Source organism: Phaseolus vulgaris, chromosome 8 (genome assembly GCF_000499845.2).
Source record: "Phaseolus vulgaris cultivar G19833 chromosome 8, P. vulgaris v2.0, whole genome shotgun sequence".
NCBI classification, from domain to species: domain Eukaryota; kingdom Viridiplantae; phylum Streptophyta; class Magnoliopsida; order Fabales; family Fabaceae; genus Phaseolus; species Phaseolus vulgaris.
Window position 1 is genome coordinate 45,020,213 of NC_023752.2, and position 21,677 is coordinate 45,041,889.

A 21,677-nucleotide genomic window follows, 5' to 3' on the forward strand; every position below is an offset into this window, starting at 1 on the left:
AGTGCGAGAATCCACAACAACTAAATGAGTTCATACCTATTTTCTTAGTTGGATGTATGTGTTGAGTTTATTAGTGTCTAAGTTTAAGAGGGGGTGAATTAGACTTATAAAATTTTCGCAAAGAATACAATTTAAGGAATCCTGACAGAAAAATAACAGATTAATTTAAGGAAAAACATATTTATTTTCTAATTTCAAGAACCAGTTAAAAACAAGATACACTTGTAATAGTTTTGTTGAAGAAACGTGAAGAAATTAAGATCAAGAAGCAACTTTTCAAATAACCTTTTGAAGACAGTTTCAAAAAGATAGAATCTTGAACAAGATTGCTTATTTGAATCTTAACACATGTATTATTCAAACAAAGGTTTAAGACACTATGAATATTGAGAAAGAATAAATCCTTGTTAGAATCTTGAAAAACCAGAATATGGTTTAACCCAGCAACAGATAAAAAAAAACATATTCAATTTTAAAACAACAGATTGATTTTGTCACAGTTATCCAAATTTCAAATTTTAAGATGTAGAGATTATGAGAAGAGAGAAGCACACACAAATTTATATTGGTTCACTCAATATGAGCTACATCCAGTCCCACCTTACACTAAGATGAAATTCACTAGAACCATAACAATCTTTACAAAGATTACAAATGAACAAGTTCTTGAACCCTACAAGAACCACAAGCTGAAAAAACTCTATTCCAGCATCTCTACTTCATGAAACACTACCAAGAAGCCTATTCTAATACACTTCTACAACGTAAGAAGATATGGCAATAAAGCACCTGGATTGCAGATACAAAAGTTCTACACAGAACCCTCACAGCTTCAGCAAAAGGCACCAACACAAGAGCACTTGAAGTTTTATTTAAGAAAACCTTTCAAAAACTAAAACTCACTTTTGAATCTTAATGAGAACACTTGAAAACAACATCCAAATCGTGATTTCAAGGGAGATTTTGACCTGAAATCAACATTCCTTTTTATAGGTTTAAGATCCAAACTGATTTTCAAAAAATAGTTAAGCACTGTTATAAAAATAACATATTGAAGTTCAAAAGAACAAATTTTTTTTGTAAATACTCTTGGAGGTAACATAACCACTTTCAAATCAGTTCATAACGGTAACAGCAAACAAAACTAACTTTTGAGTTAAAACGAAATTTTTGAAAAAACTTAACAGATTTGCACCAGTACAAAAAGAATAAATTGTTTCGTAAAACAACAAGTTAAAATTTGTGCAGTAAATCAGTTCTTGTAAAGCTTGAAATAGATTTTTGAAAATACTTTTTAGGAACCCCTTATGCTTGAGCTTATTATTGTGGCTATGAGATATAAGGTAGTTTCATAGTGCAAAAGGCTATTTAACAACTTCTAACCTACAAAGGGCCATGAATTACGATGTACATGAACCTTCAAGCAGATTTTCTTTATCAAACACTTCCTTATATAAGTTAAGTAGAATCTTCAACTATCTTCAACAATCTCCCCCTGTTTGATGGAGACAAATCCCCATTGCATTGAAGGAAGACTTATGGTTAACTCTATAGCTTCTGCACTTGGACAAAAACATACCAAGGCTTGCACAAAATTCTACACCTACATAAAAAATAACAGAACATAACATACAGAACATTTGTAATACCTACACCTGAACTTCTTCTACCCCTTTGTTTCATCAAACAGGGTTGGTGCACACAAAAAGAGACAAGCAAGTACTAATCATACAAGCATAATTGTTCAGAGAAAGTTTTAAAGTGCCTAAGCACATTACAATCCAAAATTAAACTAGTGCAGAACAATTAAAACCATAATCTAGAAACAAACAATTTGTCAAGCAAATGGAGGGAAAAAACTATCATTTCTCCCTATAATAGAGCTCTGCAAGCTGCTCTTGAACGTCTTCAATTTGATGATCTAGGTTCTAAAACCTAGCTGTGTCATCTCAAAATATGCCCTCTGGTCAGTAGAAAGAGTGTCCATGCGATGGAGAACTTGCCTTTCAAAGTTGGATAAGGGTTCACCGCGATACTCAGGTTCATGGTATGCAACAAGTGCATTCATGTCATTTGCAGCAAACTACTGTTGCATGGAAGGGGATCGTGAATGCATAATGTGAGGTGATGAATTATGCATCTCATAACAAGATGCCTCAACAACTTCCACTGTCTCATCTTCTGCATGTGGAGCATCATGATCTTCATCTTCATGGCCACAGTTTGATTCTTTATGTTCCATTCTTGGAACAACATTCCTCTTATATACCCATGCGTTTTCCTCCTTCTGAAAACCCATCTTGGTGAGAGTGGTATTGTCTATCTAAGTCGCAACTTTGATAGTTTCATTTCTCTCATTGGTGGTGTCAACCTCAAAATAATCAATTAGTTTGGAGACAAAAATAACATATGGAAATTTATAATCTGCGAGCCTTTTGGATTTCAACATGTGTTCTACCATGATGAAGAACAACATGGTTACTACCTTAGGGTGTGAGTTGCCAGGTTATGATGTAAGTCAGGATACAAGGGGTTAAATTCAGATTACCTACAAGAAACTGATTCACAGGATGAGCTGGATTCCTTACACAGCTTCTGTAGAACTAGATTTTGTTAAATTCCTGAATTCCAGATGTGTTTCCTTTGCTCACCTTTAGTCTTGAATATTTTGTCCCAGTTATATTGTACCAAACTTCATTTATAATGGTCATCTTGACCCCTTTCACATATGATACAAGATTTCTCCCATCTACAGTATGATTAATATAGAAAATCTTTACCAAATCTGGATATATATTTCTAGTCATTTCCAGAAAATGTTTTAGCCTTTGATGTTTAAGGACAACTCTTGGTTCTTCCAAATTTTCACCTTTCAGCCAAGAAAATTCCAATACCTTTGGAACATTGATTTTTTTCCTGCTTATCTCGTGCATGAAGGTTGTCATGTCTTCAATATCTCCAACAAACCAGTTTTCAAGTATACCATGGTTACTGCTGGGTTGCTCTCGTGCTCTTCTCTTTTTGTGTGAGGAGGATGCCATTTTGATGCTGCTTTAATTGCACAAAATGAAGAGAAAAGAAAAAGAGTTAGAGATTGTATTAGAGAAAGGACCAATATAAAAGAGTTAGGACTAAGGGGAGGCATTGACCAAGGTCAAACCCTAGGTCACCCCTCATTCATACCTTTTAAGCACTTGCTTCATCTTGTTTTCCAAGGCACCCATTCCTATAAATAGGGTGCCTTACTCCATGTATTCACATATTGAAATTTGAAATATAAAAGAAACTCTTCACAAATTGTGAGTGAGACTTGTGGGAGTGAGAACTCTACAAGTGGCAGCCCTCATCACTCATCTTGGAGAATCCCTACCCTCCAAGTGGCATGTTCATTCCATTTCCATCTTCATAAGCTTTCTATCCTTCATCTTTTCTTTCATTTCCATTACACCATGTTCCTTTCTGTTTTTGTTCTTGTCTTTCTTCCATTTTCTATTTGGTCATCTTCCTTTTAATTGCTTCCTTTTATGCTCTTTCATTTCCGCAAAACATCGTCATGTTCACCATATCTTGTGTTTTCCTTTTTGTTGGGTCTATTAGTGTCTAAGTTCAAGAGGGGAGGGGTGAATTGAGCTTATAAAATTTTCGCAAGAACAAACAATTTTCAGTATATCAGAGGCAAAAGAACAGATTGTTTTTAAATGAAACAGATTGATTCTTCAGAGCAATCTAGCACAATTTGAATTTGTTCAAATTAAAATTTTAATCAACAGAGAGTTATAACAGAATCAAATTGGTTAGATTTTATGAGTATGAAGAATACAGCTATGCCAAGAAATCAACCAAGTTCATTCAACACAAGGTTTTAATGAGTAGATTATTTGTTCACAAACCAATTAAGACTTCGTATACAACTACCTTGTTTGTGATTAGAGACCTTTAACAGATCAGGAAGAACAGTTTCTATTAAACCCAGAATTAACAGATTCAATTGCAAACGAACAGATTTAGTTCTTGACAGAATTAAGCAAAACCAGAAATGAGTGCAGGGATGAGAAGAAAAGGCACGCAAGTTTTTATACTGGTTCACTCATACAGAGCTACATCTAGTTTCACCTTACTCCAAGGTGGAATCCACTAAAAACAGTATCAATCACTTACAACCACAACAGTTCTTGAACACTACAAGAACAATACAACCAATGCTGAAAAACCCTATTTCAGCACACCTTGCACTCCAAGAAACCCTATCAAGGAGTGACTAACACTTACACCTTTACAAACCAGAATAAAGGAAAGATAACACCTGAAAAGAAGATGCAAGAACTCAAAACCAATAGTTCAATTTGCTGCAGAACTGCACCAGCACCTTCACCAAGATCAAAGGTTTCCTAGAACAAGCACACTTGAAAATCCCTTTGGAAAACCTTTCAAAAATCCTTTTCAATCCTTCTTCTCACATAGAAAGTGTTTGATCTATGTCAAAAACATAATTGCTCAGCATCCTTTCATGTGAGAGAGGCTTTTCTTTATATAGAAAACAGTTTCTAACTTCTTTTCAAAAAACAGTTGAAAAGCGGTTATGAAAACAACAGATTCAGTTTTGAACTTAACATATTTATTTTGTGAAAATTGCCAACTCAGCTAACTGTCTGGGTTGTACCTTTGGTGCCCTAACTAACTTTCAAAAATCCTTTCAGCAGACCAAAGAATAAACCTGTTCTTTTACAGAGAAGCAGATTTATTTTTGTGCAGTATCCTGATTTTTGAAGAAACCTCTAGAAAGCTTTTGGAAAAACTTTTAATCACTTCATGTGCTTATTCTAGGCTTGGTTAGGCATCTAGGATAGATCATGTAGCAAAAGGAAACCTTACACATATACAAGCCTACATACAAGATCATCTAAACCTATTACAAACTTCAAAACAAACTAGCTATTTTCTATATCAAACACACACTAAAACTAGGTAGAGAAGAGGCTTCATCCATCTTCAACAGTTTTTTCCTTTGGAAGTGAACCTTCACACTTACTTAACCACTTGGTTAAGTTCGTGTTCAGTGCGGATCTTCCCTAGGTCTCACCTTATAATTGCTAAAACTCAAATCATAAATAAAGTGTCACCATTAAAAGGGACAAATGGAAAATCAACTCACATCATGTGGTATTTAGAGCATGGTTATTTTGAGCTTATTTGTTTTGAGTTGATTTCAGCACTTTAATTTCTAGAAACTTTAAATTCTTGCTTTTACTTTCAAACAATTTCAATTTAGCCTTTACTTTCTTGTCATTTACATTTCACAATCTTTATTCATTACCACTTTAAATTCCACTTTTGAATTGTTATTTTGTGTCAATTTTTTTTCTTACCTCTTTTTTCTTGAATCATATGTTCTTAGTGTTTCTAGGAATCTTTCTTTCCTTCTACTTATTTTGCTTTTAATTGTGAAGGTATAAAAGTAACTAGAAATTTGTTTGAGTAGAAGTTGATTTAGTTCCAAACATAGATTTCAAGTGTTCATTTAATTTGAATCTCAAACTTTTTTTGCGGAAATTGGAAGTGAATGAAAATATGCATGCCAAGATTATGGACATCTTAAATCCATAAACAAAAAAAAAAAGATAAAAAAAAAGTTTGTGCAATTCCACTTTCTTTTTCAAGTTCAACTTTACTAAAAAGAGGATTCATTTTATTTGGCAAATTGATTTCATAATTGTGGAATTTTATCATTTTGCTTTTACAATTTCTAAGAAGAGTAAAACTTCATAGTTAAAAGTTAAGTAAGTGTCTTTGAGTCTTCTTTTGTGCTTTTCTTGCTTGTCTTTTTGAAAAATTTGTCATTATCTCATTTCAACTTGGTTTAGCTTTCTTGATTTTAAGCTTTTGTTGCTTGTCATTCAAAATTCTTTAGTTTTGTTGTGGGATCTTTTGGGAGTAAGTGTAAGGGCTTTGTCCTTTTTCATTTGAAGAGTTTGCAACCCAAGATAGACCTTTGTTTGAGAGATAAGTTCTTTCTTGAGTGCTCTGCTTATTTCTCCTCTTTTCTACACAAACGAGTGATACAAGTGTGGAGAGGATTATTAATCTTTTTCACTAATTGTTGTTTCTTTTTATGCAAAAATTATGGCTCACTTATCTTCAGGGGAATCATCCAAGCCACAATCTCCCCGAAAATCTTTTCTTTTGGGAGAGCATTGATGATTTTTTACAGCAAGTGCACCGTGTTTGTTAGATTTAATAATTGTCCCTAAGGACGGATATCGATCTCACAAGGAACAGTGAATTATCAAGTATAATATTTGCTAAATATAACAAAAAAACAATAAAAAGAGTGTTGAATTGAGTGTGTTAGCAATGATCAATAAGAAAACAAAAAAAGAATTAGTTGCTTCAATTCGAAAAATAGGGATTAAGTTTCATCTCTCTCATTCTCATGTATTTTGATTAGCATGTCAATATTAGGTTCTTTGATTGAAATTGATGCCAGTAGAAAATTCATTTATATCGATCTCTCAAATATAAAATTCTTAAGAATGTTTCCTAAATATCGATCTCTCGCATACTTATAAAAAAACTTAGAAATCACAATCAGACGTTAATGGCAATTAACATTTGAAGTCTATCTCTAGCACTCAAATATGTTAAGTATTGATGTTTAGGTCTGAACCCTAAAAATACCTCTCAGTCAGATTTAAGATTCTCAATTTGTCACAGAAAGTTAAAAGTAAAACAACAATACCAATAATCAATCAAGAACTGAATATTAATATATAAGATATCACCTCAATACATAAGAGTTTGTGCAGATTACTCCCAGTCCCAAAGGATAGAATTAACCACGCATACTTCTAGCACCTTCCATTCTCCCAATTGGGTTACAATTCACTCAATGGTGTTTTCCTCTCAATCTAGCACTATAGGGTTGAGCATCTAACATCCTATTTATACTAATTTTCCAGGGTTAGGTTGTTTCATGTGTCGCGCTAATGGACTAAGTGATAAAACATAAAAAAGGCCTAATCTTTCTTTGCATTCTGGGACCTTCCAGCTTTCTCTTTTTAGCTCAAATTATTCTCCTTTACTCCAAATCTTCAATCCTCCCTAGAAATTTGCAATTAACACCAAATTTGGGAATAAAATGCTCTTATTCAAATAAAGTTCATAAAAAATGTAAAAAGGTATAAATTCATAAATTAAGTATTATTTTATATGTAAATTAGCAATAAATGCTCATAAGTGCCTATATTTTAATATGAAATATTACTAAAATTAGGCACTTATCACTCTCCCCATCTTAGAATCTTGCTTGTCCTCAAGTAAAGTAAATGAATATATTTGAATTTAAATATCAAACAACTTAATTCATTAAACAACAGATCAAATTAAAAACTTATGATGCTTCCAAATTCAAATATAGAAAAATATAGACACAGTCAACTTCCAGGATCAAATCAAAACAAATAAATATCAATTCATCAAGGAATATCTTCTCATATGCTCTTGGGTAAGTGTTTCTCTCTAGTTTCACTGAATCATAACAAATCACAGTTGCTTTTCATTTCATTTTCAAATCACAAACATATTAGAAACATGAATCTTGAGGTCTTTTCCAGGGTTGTAATGAGGTTGGGTTTCTAAAAAATATTGGTTTTTCTTAGATAACAAAATGCACATATTAAAGAAGAAGAACATACCTACAATGCAATTTATAGAGAACATATATGTTATCTAATCATCGCTTTCTTTCAAGATCACACTTTTCCTCATTTTTCTTTCTACTTTTTTATGATTTCGAACAATTTTTTTTTTGTTTTTTTTTCAATCAGTAGGAATATATTTTTCCTATTTTCAACTTTTTGAATTTTCAACAACTAGAACCAACCATTCCCTTTTCTATATGTATTGCTTATATGTTATCCTTCTTTAAACTTGCTAAAGGGTAAGAAAAATATATCATTAAAGGTTAAGGTGCAATATTAACAAAAAAATTATTAGCCCAAAGGGATATATAAAAAAAAATGGAATTCTAATAAGATAAAGGTTGACTCTTTGGCCTTGGGTTCCTAATTATCACAAACAAATGCCTCAATCATCTTCATGTTCTGTTATGATGTAACAAAAATAAAAATTAAGCAACCACAACTGTCAATTCATCAGTAAAACTCTCAAAACTGTTTAAGGTTCACACACTCACTTGGTTTAATTGGTCTCATTCCTTTTTGTCTTGTCATTATCTGTCCTAATCAATCATCCTGATAAATTTTCATGTATCATAATTTTAACTACATTTGAATAGGGATTCAATCATATTTTCTTTTCTAACCTGTGTCTAATTCATCTCACTATTTAATATTTGAACATAAATTCTTTTTTCCACAATTCAAAATTAATATTCTAGTTCTTTTTTATTTGAAAATAAACTAGAAAATAAACAAATTAAAACTGAAATTTATTCAAGATAATTCAAAACCTAAAACTAACAAAAACAACAAATTTATTCAGAATACAAAATAAGCAAAACAAACTAAAAAAAAAGAGCAAATAAACAAAAAACAAAATAACCGAATAATAAAAAAAAAAAAAAAACTAAATAGAAAATAAAATTCAAATAACTGAAAAAGAAAAGAGAATTAGAAAGAAAAAATCATATTTTTGCTCAATCCTCTAGTCTTGCTTCATTTAATGGATCTGCCCCCTTGAATAATAGAACCTGTCCCCAGGTCATAACCTGTAAAATGATTAGGAGGCATACATGATTATTTTTTTTTGAAAAATTAAATAAACAAAGGTAACAATATAAAACTAAAATGTGGACTGGGTTGCCTCCCAGTAAGCGCTCGTTTAACGTCATATAGTTTAACGCCTGTTTATTTAAAGGTCATCTAAAAGGATTATCGTAGTGAGGTTTTCCTGTTCATTACCCAAGTAAGGCTTTACCCTTTGACCATTTACTATCCATCGTTCATGTGATTCTGGATCTTCTAATTTTATTGCTCCATAAGGCTTCACTTCTTTCACCACATAAGATCCTGACTATTTAGATTTTAACTTTCTAGGAAAGAGTCTTAATCTAGAATTAAATAACAACACAAATTGACCAGGATGAAAATTTCTTTCCACAATCCTCTTGTCATGATTTTTTGTGTGCGTTCTTTATAAAGCTTTGAAGAACTATATGCATTTAACCTCATCTCTTCAAGTTCCTGGATTTGAAGTTTTCTCTTTTCCCCCGCTGCTTTAGCATCTAAATTTAATGTTTTTAATGCCCAATATGCTTTATGCTCTAATTCCACCAGAAGATGACAAGTTTTCCCGTAAATAAGATGAAATGGGGAAAGGCCAGTAGGCGTTTTAAATGTTGTTCTATACGCTCACAGATCTTCATCAAGTTTGATTGACCAATCTTTCCTTGATGCAGCCACTGTTTTCTCTAATATTTTCTTGATTTCTCTGTTAGAAACTTCTACCTGCCCATTCGTTTATGGGTGGTAGGCAGATGTTACTTTATAACTAACCCCATAATGCTCTAACACTTTCTTCAACTGGGTATTACAAAAATGAGATCCATCGTCACTTATTAATACTCTTGGAGTGCCAAATCTGCAAAAAATATTCCTTTTAAGAAATTTAATGACTGTCTTGGAATCTGCATCTTGTGCTGGCACCCATCTAGATGTTAGAAAAGATGGCTTTAAACTAGAGGGTGGTGAATTGTTTAAAGGGGTTTTCGCAAACTTTTCAAAACTTAAAATGAATTTATTAAAGAAACCAATTGTTTCAGCAATTCAGTTAGCCAAAACAGCAAGCAAAAGCTGTAGTACCAGAAAAACAATCAATTGTTTCGTAGAAACAATCGGTTGTTTATACCAGCAAAACAACAAATAAACTGAATTTAAAGAGTTAGAGATAGAGAGATTGTACACAGTTGTTTATATTGGTTCACTCCAAACTAGAGCTACATCCAGTCTTCTCAGAAACCCTGAGGATATCCACTAAGCAATCACCACTTGATCACTTACACAACAACCAAGAGAATGACCTTGAACACCTCAAGAAACACACTCTCCTTGGCCAACACTAAGATTGTTGATCTTGAACACCTCAAGAACACACAACCAATCTCATCAAACACAGAAACGAATTGTTCAACAGATTACAAAGATTACACTTGTTACAGATGAATATCTGAAATCAATACAAGTAGAATCCTATCCCAGCACCTTGATCAATCACAAAACTCTTAAGCAATGTCAGCACTTTGAAAAACTCTTAGAAAAACTTTTTTCAAAAAATTCTTAATTCTCTCAATTGTTTTTCTGAATATATTCAAAGATATAGTTTATTATCAAATCTTAACAAACTCTTAAATTGCATTAAAAGATTGGTCAAAGCATTTAATGACTGGAGCGTATACAGTTAAAGCATTTAAAGCTTAGTCAAAGAAAACAGTTTTTCTGTTAAGGTCCCAAAACAAACAATCGGTTGTTTCCTAGAATCAATCGGTTGTTTTGGTACTTAACAGTTTCAACCATTCAAAAACAGTTTTCAATCTTTCTCAAAACACCTAAGTATAAACAATCGGTTGTTTCGACAAAACAATCGGTTGTTTCAACTTAGTTTGAAAAACATTTTACTTTCATAAAGATTGAGATGTTAATTGCTTGAGATTTAATACAAGGGTGGATTACAACATATAAACTACCCCAAAACAAAGCTTAAACCAGCACAACAACACCAAGCAAAGTAGAGGCTTCAACATCCTTCAAAGGATTTGGATTCTTCAAAACATTGAACACCACTTGGTTCAACAATCTCCCCCTATTTGATGAAGACAAATCACTGATGCTTGTGTTGTACCTGATTAAATCTGAAGCAATTCCTGCAATAGAACTTTGAGCAATACATTGGACTTCTGATATTCTGTTAGCATACAGATAAACAGTTTAAAACTTAAAACATATCTAATATCAGAAACATATTACATATTCCAAACAGTTTTATCAACTTTAAAACAGAAACTTAAAACAAACTCGAAACACAACATATATCTCCCCCTATTTGTCTTCACAAATAGACAAAGATAAGAGATAAAACAAGATATTGTTTTCATTACATCAGAATAAAATAGCAACAGCAGAAGGAAAGAAATTTTAAAACCAGAAAAGAACAGCCAAAAACAATCGATTGTTTCGATGACCAATCGGTTGTTTGTCCTTCATTCTACTGAAGATCAATGATTTGATTATGGACAGCTTCAATCTGTTCATCCAGAGTCATAAACCTTGCATCCATGTTGTCAAACCTGGTGTCAATCCTTTGGAAATTACTAACACAGAGATCATAGAGGCTCCTTTGATTTTCAGCAAAGCTATCAAGCCTATCCATCGTTTGTCTTTCAAAAGATGACATGGTTGGCATTCTTTCTCCTTGATGTCTATCAGCAGCACTAGGTCTTGCCTCTTGAAAATCTTCAGTTGGATCTTCATGTTGAACATCCATGTCAGCAGGTTCATCTTGTTCAAGATGAGCAACACCACTAGATGAGGCACCATGATCACCATCCTTATCCATTTTCCACCAACTTTTGTAAAGCCCATCTTGCTGAGTGATCCATTGTTCAACTCTTGAGTTGACTTGACCAGCTCAGAAGTTTCATCTTCAAGATTAACTTCAAAATAGAGTAGAAACTTAGATATTAAAACAGCATAGGGATAATGATAATCACCTAACCTCATGGCTTTTTGCATGTGTTCTTTGATTATATGAATCCAATTGATCTTGACTTTCTTGGTGATGCAGAAGATATAAACCAGATCTTCTTCAGTTAGCACAGAGTGGTTACTCCCCCTTGGAGTTAGAATCCAAGTTACAATGAGAGCAAGCAACCTCTCATCATGCTTCAAACCTCCAACCGAGCATGTACTAACTTGAACATGTTGATTCTTCAAGCAGCTTTTGTAGAACTGGATTTTATTAAAATCCTCCACCACACCAAGATTTCCCTTGTTGATTCTCAGACCTGAGAACTTAAGTCCAGCAACAGCAGCCCAAACTTCATGAGTTATCTCCATTTCCACACCTTTCACATGAGAAACTAGATTGTTTCCCTCAAACTTCAAGTTGGTGTAGAATACCCTCACCAAATCTGGATAGATGTTACCCTTCATCTCTAGGAACTTTCTGAGAGATTGATCCTTGAGCAGCCAATCAAAGCATACAACCTTAGGGTTGTTTATCTTCTTGATACTTGTCTCATATCTATACTTCTCAATGAGATCATTGTCTTTAGAAAACCAGCCTTCTAGCCTTCCTCCAGACCTTACAGCTCTGGTTTTGACTCTCTTGGAGGTGGGAGGGGTTGATTCCATGACAGCAGAGATGAAAACAAAGGTTCACAGATTTTTGTAAGAGATGGTGCAAGAGATATTGCAAGAGATGTTGCAATTGGTTGTTCTTGTGGAAGAAATCTGCACTGGATTTTATAGTAGTAAGAGAATCAATTTGAATTTAATTTCATTCAAAGAGTACCTGATTTTCAGAGAGAGAGGACTTGACTCTGTTCTGCACAGAAAATGTCAGAAAAAACTGAAAATCACATGGTCTTCACATGTGATCTTTGACTAGTCATTAAGGCTCTTGAATTTCCAAGATTTTGGAATATATTCCTTTATGACTGTTGTAACTTCTTTCTGAACATGATCAGCTTTCAACACAGATCTTTTGACCAAAATTCTCTCTTTTAAATTGATCTGCAACGGATAGAAATTCAAAAAAGCAATTAAATCAATTTCCTCACAGTGCTGTCAGACCCAAAACAATCGGTTGTTTTTCTGCAGCAGCTAAATCTTGATTTTTGAAATTTTAACCATGAGCATAAGCAGTTTAAATCAGATGACATTGATTAAAAGAAAATTAATCACAAGAAAGAACTTTGAAACAGAGATTGAGAACAAATAAAGGAAAGTCTTATCCTTGTGTTGATTCTTCAATGAGCCAATTGCTTGTTGATCAAGAAAACTCCTTTTCACTGTTTTGATCTTTTGCATAGCATTGATTCAGCTTCAATGACTATCTTTTTCTTCAACAGCTTGATCAGATGGCTCAGTTCTTCTTTTTCTCTTTATATTTCCTGCATAAACGATTTCAAGTAGCAAGATTTGGTCCCCTTACAAATTTGGGTCCATTTGACTTTACTTTGCTGTTAGAAACATCACATCCCTTAGGAATCCATTTCATAAAACCTTTAGGAACATAATATTTTCTAATTTTACAGAATCTAACAGAGTAGCCTTTCTTCATGCAGTAAAAGCATGTAAAAACCGGTTGTTTCGTCTTAACAATCAGTTGTTTTTCTGATTTTAAAAAACTTTTTGAAAACCAATCTTGCTTGTTCTGTGGATTGAAGCCTGAACCAGCCTTTCCAAAAACACAGTTTTGAGATGCCAAGACATTCTCAAAGTTTGATTTCCCCTTTGAAAGCTTGTCCACAGTTTCAACAAGATAGTGAACCTTTTTCTCAAGATTTTCACAATTTTTGCAAATGAGAGTATCACACTTGCAAGAGGCATTTTTGAAATGATTTTCCAATTCTTCAAAATCATTTTTTGCTTTTCTTAGATCTTCTTCAAGTGATTTAACTTTCTTTTCAAGCCCACTGTTAAGATCTTTCAATCGGTTGTTTGAAAGAACCAATCTATTAGCTTCATCATGTGTTTCTTGAAAAGCTTCAAGCAATTCACTATAATTTTGTTCATTTAATGAAGCACATGAACTTACCTCACTTGAACTGCAAGAATCATCATCATCCTCAGCTACCAAACATATGTTTGCCTTTTCATCTTCACTTGATGAAGAACTTGATGATGACACCTCATTTTCATCCCAAGCTATGTAGGCTCCTTTTGTCTTGCCTTTCTTCTCCTTGTAGCTTGTCTTTTTTCTCTTTGCTCTTGTTAGGACAATCTGCCATTATGTGACCTTGCTCACCACAACCAAAACAAGTATAGTTATTTGAATTAAATTCATTGGGTTTCTTGTTTCCATACATATCCTTGTTCTTGTCTTTGTTGCGGTTTCTCTTTAGGAATTTGCTGAATTTTCTTGACAGCAAACTAAGATTTTCCTCATCATTATCATTACTTGAATCTTGCTTTCCCTTATGCTTGGATGCTTTCAAGGCTATGCTCCTTGTGTGCTTATCTTCACTCTCTTGAACATTGAGTCTATTCATCTCTAGCTCATGTTCCCTAAGCTTTCCAAACAAAGAAGCAACACTTAATGATGTTAGATCTTTAGATTCGGAAATAGCAGTTACCTTTGGTTGCCATGCTTTATCAAGACATTTCAAGATCTTGATGTTCAGCTCTTCTTTGTCAAACGTCTTGTCTAGGCTCATAAGGTGATTGATGATGTCTGTAAACCTTTTCTGCACCTCAGCTATTGTTTCACCTTTAAGCATTCTAAACATCTCATACTCTTGGATGAGAGCATGCTTTCTAGCTCTTTTCACCTCATTTAATCCTTCATGAGTGACTTCCAAAGTGTCCCACATTTCTTTTGATGATTTGCATTGTGAGACCTTGAAAAACTCATCAGAATTTAAAGCAGAGGTTATAATATTTTTGGCAATGCAATCGAATTTGGCCTTTTTGCTTTCTGCATCAGTCCATTGAGACCATGGCTTCTTAATGACAGAACCATCTTTTTCAAACTTTGGGATAAAAGGACCATTTTCAATTGCTTCCCAAATTCCTTTGTCAAGAGATTCCATAAATATTTTCATTCTAATTTTCTAAAACAGGTAATTCAAACCACAAAACAAAGGTGGTCTGTTTATTGAGGCACCTTCCCCAAACGGTAGTCTATCAGCCATTTTAAAAAGATTTTTTTTTTTTAGATCAACTTGAATGACTTTCAAGAACCAAGCTCTTGATGCCAATTGTTAGAAAAGATGGCTTTAAACTAGAGGGGAGTGAATTGTTTAAAGGGGTTTTCGCAAACTTTTCAAAACTTAGAATGAATTTATTTCAGAAACCAATTGATTCAGCAATTCAGTTAGCCAAAACAGCAAGCAAAAGTTGTAGTATTAGAAAAACAATCGGTTGTTTATACCAGTAAACAACAAATAAACTGAATTTAAAGAGTTAGAGATAGAGAGATTGTACACAGTTGTTTATACTGGTTCACTCCAAACTAGAGCTACATCCAGTCTTCTCAGAAATCCTGAGGATATCCACTAAGCATTCACCACTTGATCACTTACACAACAACCAAGAGAATGACCTTGAACACCTCAAGAAACACACTCTCCTTGGCCAACACTAAGATTGCTGATCTTGAACACATCAAGAACACACAGCCAATCTCAGCAAACACAGAAACAAATTGTTCAACAGATTACAAAGATTACACTTGTTACAGATGAATATATGAAATCAATACAAGTAGAATCCTATCCCAGCACCTTGATCAATCACAAAACTCTTAAGCAATGTCAGCACCTTGAAAAACTCTTAGAAAAACTTTTTCAAAAAATTCTTAATTCTCTCAACTGTTTTTCTGAACATATTCAAAGATATAGTTTATTATCAAATCTTAACAAACTCTTAAATTGCATTAAAAGATTGGTCAAAGCATTTAATGACTGGAGCGTATACAGTTAAAGCATTTAAAGCTCAGTCAAAGAAAACAGTTTTTCTGTTATGGTCCCAAAACAAACAATCGGTTGTTTCCTCGAATCAATCGGTTGTTTTGGTACTTAACAGTTTCAACCATTCAAAAACAGTTTTCAATCTTTCTCAAAACACCTAAGTATAAACAATCGGTTGTTTTAACTTAGTTTGAAAAACATTTTACTTTCATAAAGATTGAGATGCTAATTGCTTGAGATTTAATACAAGGGTGGATTACAACATATAAACTACCCCAGAACAAAGCTTAAACCAGCACAGCAACACCAAGTAAAGTAGAGGCTTCAACATCCTTCAAAACATTGAACACCACTTGGCTCAACACTAGAAACATACTTAACTGCCACTAGTATATATTCATTTGAAAAAGAAGATGGCAAAGGCCCTATAAAATCAATGCCCCAACAATCAAAGACCTCAATTTCTTGAATATTTTGTAATGGCATCTCATGTCTTCTAGAAATGCTTCCTCTCCTTTGACACCTGTCACATCTTTGTACTAATGCATGTGTATCTTTAAACAAGAAGGCCAGAAAAAACTTGATTGAAGAATTTTTGCAGTTGTCTTTTCCCCATTAAAATGTCCTCCATATGCTGAATTATGGCATTGCCACATAATTTTCTTGGCTTCATCTGAAGAAACACATCTTCTCAGCAAATTATCTACACCAATTTTAAACAAATGAGGATCATCCCACACATAATGATTGACATCCTTAAAAAAATTTCTTTTTGATGCCAATCCAAATTCTCCCGGATTGTTCTAGTAGCTTTAAAATTGGCCATGTCTGCAAACCATGGCCTCTCTTTGGTTATCAGTAGCTTCTCATCTGGAAATTCAGCAAGAACCTCTGACTCCAATGTGGTTACCTCATCATTTGCTAGTCTTAATAAATGATCTGCTACATTATTCTCACATCCTTTCTTGCCTTTGATCTCCAAATCAAATTCCTGCAACAAAAGTATCCATCGTATAAGTCTTGGCTTAGAATCTGCTTTATTCAATAAATATTTTATTGCAGCATGATCAATGAAAACAATGACTTTAGAACCTATCAAATAAGATTGAAATATCTCAAGTGCAAACACTATAGCTACTAATTCCTTTTCTGTTGTGGTGTAATTACTTTGAGTTTCATTCAAAACTTTACTCGCATAGTGTATTACTTGAAAAATTCTTTCTTTCCTTTGTCCTAAAACTACTCCTATTGCATAATCACTAGCATCACACATTATCTCAAAATTAAGTTTCCAATCAGGAACAATTATTATAGGTGCAGAAATGAGTTTTTCTTTCAATATATTAAAAGCAGTTAAATAATTATCATCAAATTTAAAAGGAGTATCCTTATTGAGAAGGTTGCATAGGGGCTTTGAAATCTTGGAGAAATCTTTAATAAATCTTCTGTAAAATCCAGCATGCCCTAGAAAACTTCTAATTCCTTTGATGTTGATTGGTGGAGGTAACTTCTGAATGACTTCAACTTTTGCTTTATCTACCTCCAGCCCTTTATGAGATATTTTATGGCCTAAGACAATTCCTTCAGTGACCATGAAATGACATTTCTCCCAATTTAGCACAAGATTTTTCTCCACACATCGCTTCAATACGAGATCAAGATTAGCTAAACAATCATCAAAAGAAGATCCAAACACAGAAAAGTAATCCATAAAAACTTCAATGCATTTCTCAATCATATCTGCAAAAATAGCAAACATACACCTTTGGAAAGTTGCTGGTGCATTACATAAACCAAATGGCATTTTTCAATAAGCAAAAACGTCAAATGGGCAAGTAAATGTTGTTTTCTCTTGATCTTCTGGATTAACCACGATTTGATTATATCCTGAATAACCATCCAAAAAACAATAATATGCTTTACCTGCCAATCTTTCCAACATTTGATCTATAAAAGGTAATGGATAATGATCTTTCTGCGTAGCTTGATTCAGTTTCCTATAATCAATGCACATCCTCCATCCTGTAACAGTTCTTGTAGGAATTAATTCATTTTTTCGTTATAAATAACTGTCATACCTCCTTTCTTAGGTACCACTTGTACTGGACTAACCCACGCACTGTCTGAAATGGTATAAATCATTCCTGCTTCTAAAAGCTTTTGTACCTGCTTCCTAACAACCTCCTGCATGGAAGGATTTAAGCGCCTTGATGGTTGAGCCACAGGTTTGAAATCTTACTCCATGTGAATTTTATGCATGCAATATGATGGGCTTATACCTTTCAAGTCAGCAAATGTCCATCCTATAGCTTCTTTATTTGCCTTCAGCACTTTTATCAACTTTTGTTCTTCCTCTTTGGATAAATGAGTGCTTATGATAACTGGCTTCTCCCCATTTTCTTCAAGAAAAACATATTTCAAATGAGTTGGCAACTGTTTCAACTCTATTTTCTGAGGGGTGTTGGCTTTGTTCAGTTCTAATTCATCAAAAATCTCTTGTTGAACTTCTTTTGCGTTTCCCAGCTCTAACAAACATTCCTTGACTTCCTTCTCCTCCCAATCCTCGCAATTTTCATTATCATTTAGGACTGCTTTCATCAATGAATCATCTATAAATATTTCTCTGTGATTTTCCAAATACAGTTCATCCTGTGCATCTATCCTAAAACAATCCTTCTGATCAATCGGATGTTTCATTGCTTCAAATACATCAAAGCTAACTTCTTCATCCTGCACTCGAACCTTCAACTTTCCTTCATCCACATCAATCATAATTTTCGTAGTCTTCATAAATGGGCGTCCAAGAATAAGAAGTACTTCAACATCTTCCTCTATGTCCATGATCACAAAATCAACTGGGAAGTAAAATTTGTCTACCTTCACCGAAAGATCTTCTACTATCCCATGTGGATATTTTATTGATTTGTCAGCTAATTGCAATGTCATCCTTGTAGGTAGAATTTCAACATCCCCGATTTTCTTTAACATGGATAGTGGCATCAGATTTATGCTTGCCCCAAGATCTAGTAATGCTTTGGCCACTGTAAAATTTCCTATTGTGACTGGCAAAGTAAAACTCCCAGGATCTTTAGATTTTTGTGGCAATGATATTTTAATAATGGCACTACATCCTGGTTCTAGCTCCACAATTCCTTGTTCTTTTAATCTTCTCTTCTTGGTCAACAAATCCTTCATAAATCTGGCATAAGTAGGCATTTGTTCCAAAGCTTCGGTGAGCAGAATACTTATCTCTAGATGTTTTAGAATTTCACAGAATCTGATAAATTGTCCTTCTATATTCTTTCTGGCGGGAGCATGTGGATAAGGTAAATCTACAATTGGAACACTTCTTTTTTTCATTCTCTTTTTCTTTCTTTTTTCTTTTCTTCTTGTACCCTCTCATTTTTTTCTTTCTCTTCTCCCTCTTCACTCTTGTTTTTTTCTTCCTCTTCTTTTTTCTATTCCCTCTCAATTTTTCTTTCCTTACTTTTTCTCTCTTCCTCACTCTCTATGTCTCTCTCCTTACTTCGTATATTATCACCAATCCCCTTTCCTACAACTACTCCAACTTCTAGTAGTGATTGAAATACATTTCTCCCCGAGTTCCCTCAACTCTTGTGTAAGTTGCTTAATTTGTGTCTCCAGATTCTTAACGTTCTTTTGCACGGCCAACATGGTGTGTGTAGATTTTTCTGTAAAATCTTCCATTTTGCTCATTCTCTCTTGGGACACGGGATCTAATAGTTGGAGTTGTTGAAAAGTGCTTTGCTTTCCTTGATCTTCCATGTAAATTACTTTTTCTTCAGAAGAAATATTTTGGTAAGCACATTGCTCACTGGAATGCTCACCTCCACACAGTTCGCACCTTAATTCTTGATTCTGACTTTGAATAACATGTAATTGTTGAGGCAATTTTGCCATTTGTGTGCTTAACTGCTCAATCTGTTGTGTCAAAATTTGATTTTGAGCCAATAATGTATCTTCCCTCCATCCTTTCTTCTGAGTACTTCGTCCATCATACTGGTCTTGAGAATCCGCTAATGCCAATGCATTAATAATCCTCGTTGCTTGTTTTGCATCAAAAGTCATCATTGTGCCACCAGCTGTGGCATCTAAGAGCATCTTCATATCAGATTTGAGACCATTAATGAATATGCTCAGTTGAGCAATGTCTTCAAACCCATGATTTGGGTATTTTCTCAATATCATCTTGAATCTTTCCCATGTCTCACAAAAAGACTCATCTGTTCCTTGTCTGAACATAGATATTTCAGACTTAACTTTAATGTAGTGAGAGATTGGAAAAAATCTTTGTAGAAATTTTTCCTCTACATCCTTCCAATTAGTGAAGCTTTGAATTGGAAGTGATCTAAGCCAATCCTTAGTCTTTCCTGCCAATGAAAAAGGAAGCAAGCGCATACAAACATTATCAACATCATCTGATTCAAAGCCCATTACTCCCACCAATTCATAAAATGTATTCAAATGTGAATATGGATCCTCATGTTCCATTGCTATGAATTGATGGGCATTGATAAAAGTGAGAAAATCGGGATCTATTTCCAAGACCTTGGCGGTAGCAGGTATTGCAATACTAGAAAAATGCCCTGACCCTTGGTACATGACATAATCTCCGAGTGTATTCCTTGCTTGTTCTTCTGCCCTGTTGCTTTCCTAAAATATTAGTGAAAAAAAATATAGAGCATATTTATTTATTTTTATTTTTTAAAAAAATAAACAGGAATTTAAATTGCTAACTAAAATAAAACCAATAACTGCCTAAACTACAAATTAAAACTTAAAAATAAAATTAAACAAACAAAAAAAACACTAAAATGACACTAAGAAAATAAAACAAAAATATTCAGAATAAAATAAAAAAAAAACTAAAAACAGAATAAAAAAAACAATAAAACAAGAAATAACGTACTTAAAAATAACAAATAAATACTAAAAATAAAAAACAAAATAAAACTAAAACTAAAACAAATAAAACAGAAAATTATTATCTCGTAAACAACTAACTAACTTCTTTTAAAGATACTACGTAAAGTAACGTAAAAATAAAAAACTAATAATGATAAATAATTAAAACAAATAAATAAAAACTACCTACACCTAAATAAAATTACGTAACTAAACCTAAAAGGAACTAAAATAAAATATAATAAAATAAAAACTAAATCAAAAGAAAAATAAAAATATGAAAATAAATAGAAACAAATAAAATCAAAACAAGAATTAAAATAATAACAGCAAATCAGAAAATTAAATAAAATCAGATAAAATAAAAACAAATCTATTTAAAACAAAATTAAAACAAATTAAAACAATTAAAATATTCACAATATTTAGTAAACTATACTCAACAAATTAAACTTGTTCACCAGCCATGTCAAATGATGACTTTTTACGGTAAGTGCACCGCGTTTGTTAGAAGTAATAATTATCCCTAAGGACGAAGATCGATCCCACAAGGAAGAGTGAATTATCAAGTACAATATTCACTAAATATAACAACAAAACAATAAAAAGAGTGTTGAATTGAGTGTGTTGGCAATGATCAATAAGAAAACAAACAAAGAATTAGTTGCTTCAATTGAAAAAATAGGAATTAGATTTCATCTGTATCACTCTCATGTATTTTGATTAGCATGTCAATATTAGGTTCTTTGATTGAAATTGATGCTTGTAGAAAATTCATTTATATCGATCTCCCGTATATAAAATTCTTAAGAATGTTTCTTAAATATCGATCACTCGCATACTTATAAAAACAACTTAGAAATCACAATCAAACGTTAATGGAAATTAACAATTCAAGTCTATCTCTAGCACTCAATTATATGTTAAGTATTGATGTTTAGGTCTGAACCCTAAAAATACCTCTTAGTCAGATTTAAGATTCTCAATTTGTCACGGAAAGTTAAAAGTAAAACAACAATACCAATAATCAATCAAGAACTGAATATTAATATATAAGATATCACCTCAAAGCATAAGAGTTTGTGCAGATTACTCTCAATCCCAA

General features: G+C 33.1%; 1 pseudogene; it reads left to right on the plus strand.

Moving 5' to 3' along the window:
- The first annotated feature begins 19,823 nt into the window (after positions 1-19,823).
- LOC137827364 (small nucleolar RNA R71) lies at positions 19,824-19,930 on the plus strand (annotated as a pseudogene).
- Positions 19,931-21,677: the final 1,747 nt, after the last annotated feature.